The sequence below is a fragment of the Aplysia californica genome, unplaced genomic scaffold (assembly GCF_000002075.1).
Source record: "Aplysia californica isolate F4 #8 unplaced genomic scaffold, AplCal3.0 scaffold00145, whole genome shotgun sequence".
In the NCBI taxonomy this organism is placed as follows: Eukaryota; Metazoa; Mollusca; class Gastropoda; order Aplysiida; family Aplysiidae; genus Aplysia; species Aplysia californica.
This window is the reverse complement of record NW_004797415.1, coordinates 132748-139415: the sequence shown is the minus strand read 5'-3', so window position 1 is coordinate 139415 and position 6668 is coordinate 132748. Positions and strand designations below refer to the sequence as shown.

The 6668-nt window shown below is 38.7% G+C and overlaps 1 protein-coding gene across 2 annotated transcripts in view; it reads right to left on the bottom strand.

Annotated features, from left to right (window-relative positions):
• The window catches only part of LOC101852237 (solute carrier family 15 member 2), a 37168-nt gene extending 30900 nt beyond the window's left edge, over positions 1-6268 (bottom strand). The window contains exon 1 of one of the 2 annotated variants that reach the window (XM_013081769.2): positions 6044-6268. The gene's annotated coding sequence lies outside the window, so the exon portion shown is untranslated. Of the gene's footprint in view, positions 1-5725 lie in introns of both variants that reach the window. The other variant, XM_005097027.3, reaches the window with a different exon arrangement.
• Positions 6269-6668: the final 400 nt, after the last annotated feature.

Here is a 6668-nt window from a genome sequence, read left to right as displayed (position 1 = left end):
TTTTTTAAAGTTTCCTCCAGACCTTATCTGCCGAGTTGTTGAATTTATCTAGATCCTCATTTATAAGCCGTGCACTGATGCCAGCTTGTTTACTTGTATGCCAGATGGCTAGGTCGTCGGCATATAGGGCCTTCTCCGATATAATCAGTATCTCAGGCAGGTCGTTGATGAAAACAAGGAAAAGTGTGCAGCTCAGAGAGGAACTCTGGGGTAGGCCCTCCTCCAGTACAGCTTTGGATGACACACCATGGTTAATGATGGTCTGGATCGTCCTGTCTGTAAGGAAGGTCTTCATCCATCTGTAGAGTTTCCCGTGGATTCCTGTGTGTGTCATTTTCCACAGGAGGCCTTTTCTCCATACCCTGTCATAGGCTTGCAGGAGGTCAACGAATACTGCAACTGTGTGCTTCTTTTCCTGGAAGCCATCAAGGACTTTCTGACTGAGCCTGAAGAGCTGGTCATCTGTTCGTTGGCCCGCACGAAATCCTACTTGGTTGCTGTCCAGGACACCAGTTGTTTCCAACCACCAGTATAGGCGGTGGTTGACCATTCTCTCTGCCTGTTTCCCGATGCATGAGGTGAGTGAAATGGGTCGATAGCTTTTCATTTCTTCAGCAGGTTTTGTGAGGGAGGGTATAAAAATTTAATCTTGAGAAAATGAGCTTTTAAGTTTAACAAACGTGAGAACACACAAACTTTAAAAAAAACGATTTTTTAAATGTATTTATTGTTGGAAATTTCATTTCCAGTTTGGCATTCAGTTGACATCAATATATCATGAATGGAATTCAATGGTAAAACATAGCACGGAAGAGAAAACGTGTTTCAACAAAAGATTTTAACACCTTTTAAAAGCAGTTTTCATTATGTTTGTATTATACCATTCCCTCAAAACAAAACATTTTGAAGTCAAATCAATGAAGACCCTTTTAGCACTTTGTAAAAAAATGTTGGATCTATCATTTTTTATGGAAACACATTTTGGTCAAAAAACGTGATTTTTGTCATTATCAACCCGTAGCTCGAAACGGTCTGGGACGACTTTTGGTACCTTTCTCTAGGCTCATACACATATATTCAGCATGATCCACATGTATAAAGAGGTGCTTTCATTGAACTTGTTTCACGCACAGGTTGACATTAGAGCTTCATGGCTCATAAAAATGAGGTGACTGTATTGGCCTACATTTAGGAGTAAGTCAGAGAGCATATATATACAACAACAGTCGACTCAAATCCTGAATGCAAAATGTTCGCAAAAAACTAAAGGGGAAAAAAGTGCACAAAAAAGAGTGCGTGAAAAAAGAGCCCAGCATTCGCAGTATAATGTATTCAATGCATATTTTTATCTGATCCTTCTGAGAAAGCTAAGATTCAATAGTATTTTGGAACACCTATTTTTGTAAATAATGTTTCCTTGGCAACAATTCACAAATAATAATCTTATAATAAAATTGTAAATCAACTGTTTAGTATAAGACTGCCATATATGCCACTGTGAAAAGTGATGAATGACGGAGTTTTACATTGAGCTGTCGATATAATTTGAACTCCAGGCCCAAGGTGATGCTTGAAACACTTTGCCGCAGTGGAGGCTTCTTGAACAAAAGTAGGCCTATGGCGACTTTCAATTTTTCAAGTGAATAAAACTTGTCATGTCAAGTGTTTGATCATTATAAAGCTCTACTATTATAGAGCGTGACAACCTCTGCAGCAACACTTTATTTTCATTACAGATGAAACAATCGACTACTACTGGTACTTAGTCTGAATCTTGTGATCTCCATATTTTGTATAAATCTAGACTCAATTCATTTGGTGTACTATTTTGTTATTTTGTTTTCACTTCTATCCCATGCTCAGGTATTGCATTGCACTTCTTTGTTTATTTTTATCCAATTTACAGAAATTTCAACTTTGCGTTTTCCGCAGATTGTTTTTTTTTTTTTTATATCTGATTATTTATGTGAACTTCAGTGGAGTCTGCTTAAACTGAACATGGTTAAACCAAAAACAGTGGTAAACCATTTAATAAGGAAATAAAATCCCCGATTTCTTTTCTTCTTTGAATGTAAGAAAACTAGCGGTTGTGTCCTCTAAATCTTCACTAGCAACCTTCAAATAACACAGATCATCAAGTCATACATGCTTAGATAGCCAAGCAGAAGAAAGAGACACAAGAAAAATGTTCTGTTGTAAGGGAAGACCACAAATTTTTATATTTTTAAATATTTAATTATTGCATAGAGTATTTAATTTTGCATCCGATGGTATAACATTTTTTGTCATATTCTAATCCACTGTTGCACCAACTGGAGTTCATCATTTTCCCTTTCAGTGGCGAGCTTCGGGCCAGAGTGCAGTGTAAGGGATAACGAGTCGAATGGTCGATCTGTCAAAAATCACTGCTTGTTCCGCGTTGTCCCATACTCCGCTGGTCTCTGCCATCGGAGAAATTCACGAACGATGAAAAGCTGTCATGTCAATACAAACATATTTGACCTTTTTTTGCGAACAAACACCATCCTGCCCACCCCCCCCCCCCCCCCCCATCTCAAAGTACAATCGACCAGGATTATAAAACTGTATCAATTAGTGTGTATTTCTGTCTGTCTTCATGTATTCTGACCGTGCGTATTGACAGGAGAGGAGCAGCGATGTGTTAGAGTTAGAGTAGACAGAACCAAAGGGAAAACAGTTTTTTTTCAAGTATTGAGTGACAAATTTTTTATTAGCACTGTGACTGCTTTAGTGTCCGCCAGATGTTCACAGATCGACATCATATTATTAGGCTACTGTCCAGTCATTTGACATTCCAACAATGGTTAGATATCTAGTTATACTGCCGTAAGCAGAAAAAACCCAGCTTATTTCATTTTTGGCACCTGATCAGCTATCGTACTAGTGTGAAAAAATCAAAGTGATGTTGTGAATACTGTTTAAAATAAGTTAAAATTCAAATTTCGGAAGAACGCCTTTTAAAAATATGCTGACAAAAAGCCTCTTTATCTCGAAACTGCTGGGGTTGTGTTGTTTTTAAAGTGCAAAAGTAATATTTTATAGAGAGATCTCTATAGATCTAGATGAATGTGGTAAATTTTAACTTTCAACACTCACAAACAGAAGACTTGACAAGCGGTATCTTAGGAGGCAGGATCTAAACCTTCACAGTTTGGCTGCTCACATTAGGCTAAAAATAATCATAATATAATGAAACATGTCATAGATCTATGGCCACTATAAAAACCATCACAAAATCATAGGAAGTGTCTACGTTCTCTAACGTTAGAGAATGTATACAAGCTGTCTACGTTCTCTAATGTTCAGTGCTTCCAATTTTCCGCCATTTTTTAAAGTTTCCTCCAGACCTTATCTGCCGATCCGATGCCCGCCACCTTATTTGATATGCCCCCCCTCCCATCCCAATGTTTCTGACTTTCTCACTTTCTTTGTTGTAGAAGTAGAAAACTAGATGTCTACATCTTGATCTTCGTTGTTGCCTTTCCAAAAACAGTGCTGAATATATATTAAACTAAGCTTAATCTACCTCTGGTCGTTGGATGTTCTGACATCCGAATGGTCAGTGTGTCTGCGCTTGAAGTGATACAATTACTTTATGAGTGTGAGTTCGAATCCCAGTCCCGGAAGTTTTTAGGTTTTTGTTTTTTTTTCTTCCTCTTCTTCTTCTTCTTCTCCTCCTCCCGACTGACCAACAATTTTCCCCATAAATAAAATTTGTTGCTTTGTAATTTCTTTTATTTAGTGGTGAAGCATGCACATTCTGGTTTTGTCCCCAAGAGGAGCTTTTATAAGTGTATAGGCCTACTTTTCCTTTTACCAATTTAAGCCTGGTTAAAGTTAAAGTACATTTTCAACAGTGGCTTTCCTGGGTCTGTCATTTTAAAAAATTTATATTAGAATCAGAGAAGCCAAATCTTAGCTCTTCAATTGCAAATTTTCTTTATCCAGGGCCCTCCTGCGGCCCCTAGACTCGTGCCAACTGTTATATTCTCATCCTGGTTGGGGGTCCGGGGGCAAATAAGTAAGTTGGTCAATAAGGAGGAGAGGAAAAAAACAACAACCCAAAAATACCCCGTAAGTTTCCGGGACCAGGAATCGATGCCACGCTTGGAAGCACTGACTGAGCATTAGAGAACGTAGACAGCTTTTATATGTCCTCTAACGTTAGAGAACGTAGACACTACTTTAATTAGGTGCCCATAGAAGTCACACTACTATTAGTACTATAAATATAAAAACATTTACATACATATAGATTTCTAATATACAGTCAAACTGTGTAAGACGGCCACCCATTGTCAAGGAGAAAAGTGGCCGTATAAGACAGGTGGCCGTCTTAGGCAGGACTGATCAAGATGAAGAATATATGTGAAGCGTGCTGACAAAATGAGTTACTTCTCGGATTTGAGCCCTAAGGAAATAAATACTTCACGCTTCTAGGTGAAGTTTTAAAATTTATACGTATGAAATAATATAAGGCGTGTTATTCTTTCGAAATATGACTTCAATGGAAAATCTACAAATTTGACCCTAGTGTCGATTTGTGGCCAATATCTCCTTTTGTGGATTGTGAGAAGTAACTCATTTTGTCAGCACGTCTCACATATATGAACCATTCCCATCTGAGGTCCCAATCACCCAATCGAAAGTAGCCGCATTGTTGTGGTGCTGTTTTTGTTGTTGGTGGTGGCGGTTTGTAGTTTGTTTGTAATTTTTATTTTGTTGCTAATTTTGCATAAGGGTGACAATAAAACTAAATGTATCAGACGAGGAAGACCGAGTGTCATGTTAAAACAAACACATGGGTCGCCACCACTCGGAGAACAAATGAAGCTTCTGTCACAAGTTCATGTTGACGTCCTTTGTTACTTTGTCACAGACAGGGTAAACAGTGGCGACTCATCTCACTTACAATTTGTGTATAAAAGTTCTGGGCGGGGCTTATGGGTTTTGAGGGATCACACGCTTACCTCACCAGCAGCTGAAAATTTGTTACCTATTGGTCAACAGTGGGAGGGGCCTATGCACAATTTATGACAAAACGTAATGGAGTCACTAAGTTACTAAGGTGGCCGTCTAAGACAGGAGTTTATTGCTTAGTGTTATAGGGGTTGTGTGTTAAAATATGGTGGCCGCGGCCGTGTTGGACAGGTGCTCATTTTACACAGTTAATTATATAAAAAACGCAAGGGGGGAAATGGAAAGTGGCCGTTTGTACAGTGGCAAGAGGTGGCGGTCAGGGCAGGTTTGACTATATAATATAGGAATCTAGATCTAGATCTAGACCTAGATATATCTAGATCTAGAATCTGAACTGCTATCCTGATCCCTAGCTAGAATTATAAAAATACAATCTACACCATAAACTAACATACTTGCACACATCACAATAGGCCTAGATCTAGATCTAGATATCTAGATTTAGAATCTAGATTAGATCTAGAATCTAGTAATTTAATTAAATAGAATCATTCTTCTCTTTTAATGGATTACCCCCCCCCCCCCCCCCCCTAAACCCTAAACGAAGTCTAAGAATAAATTACTGAATTAGATCTTTTAGATCTAGATCTAGATCTAGATATCTAGATCTAGATTTCTAGATCTAAAATCTAGATCTAGATCTAGATCTAGATCTAGATCTAATTCAGTAATTTATTCTTAGACTTTAGATCTATTAGATAGAAATCTAGACTGGCAAACTTACGAATTTCTAGACAAGTCGCTGTGCGTTGGCCCACGTACGTTGAGACTGTAGGCTAGTGTGCTGAAGTTTGTAGATCTAGCCTATTGTCTGCTGGCTTTGAGTTTACTTTCAGCTGATCTTCAGCCTCCGCTCCCGATCAAAGCTAAAATCACCAAGCTTACACAACCACAAACAAACCCGGCATGCACACCACACAGCTCCTGTCTAACAATGTGTAGGCCTACAGAGTCTCGAAATCAAAATCTCATTATGAACTAATATGAACTCGTCGTGAACTAGATTCTAGACTGCGCGAGTAATCTAATTATAAGTTATAACCTAATTTGTGTGCGTTGACTGGTGTCGGTGTGCTGTGCTGGCGCCGGGGAAGTCAATGAACCGTGTAGGGTAGGCTACAGACAACAGATCGCGGCCATCATGACCTGGTTTAGCCAATTTGTTGCGGTGTTGATGTTATTCTTTTTTTTTCTTCCTATGTTCAATCAGAGAGTTTACAGTAATACAGAGAGATGGCACTTCTCCCTGATGCGCGTATCTGGGTCACCAGCTGGAGAAACGCGCGGTAACGAAAACAAACTGCGTCCATTGTTCAAGGCATTTTCGTTTGTCGCAGACAAGCATTATGGCTCCTGTTAGCACGAATTGTGTCAATGGTGTTCTGCTATAAAGTGCACCAAATAAAATCAAAATCTGAGTTTCTTTCGATTTCCAAAGGATGACGAATAGATCTACATTAGATTCTATATTTAGATGAAAAGAAATTATATCAGTTCTCATTTATAAATTGTGTTTTTTCCTGTATAAATGCCCAAACTGAGCATGCATTCTACTAGTGAAAGATGTGTCCCCTGGGTCTGGGAAAAGTTGTCTAGGCTAAACACAAACTTCCATCGATTTGTTTTTGGTACTTTCTTTGTCCGATGACCACTTTTTTTTTGGGGGA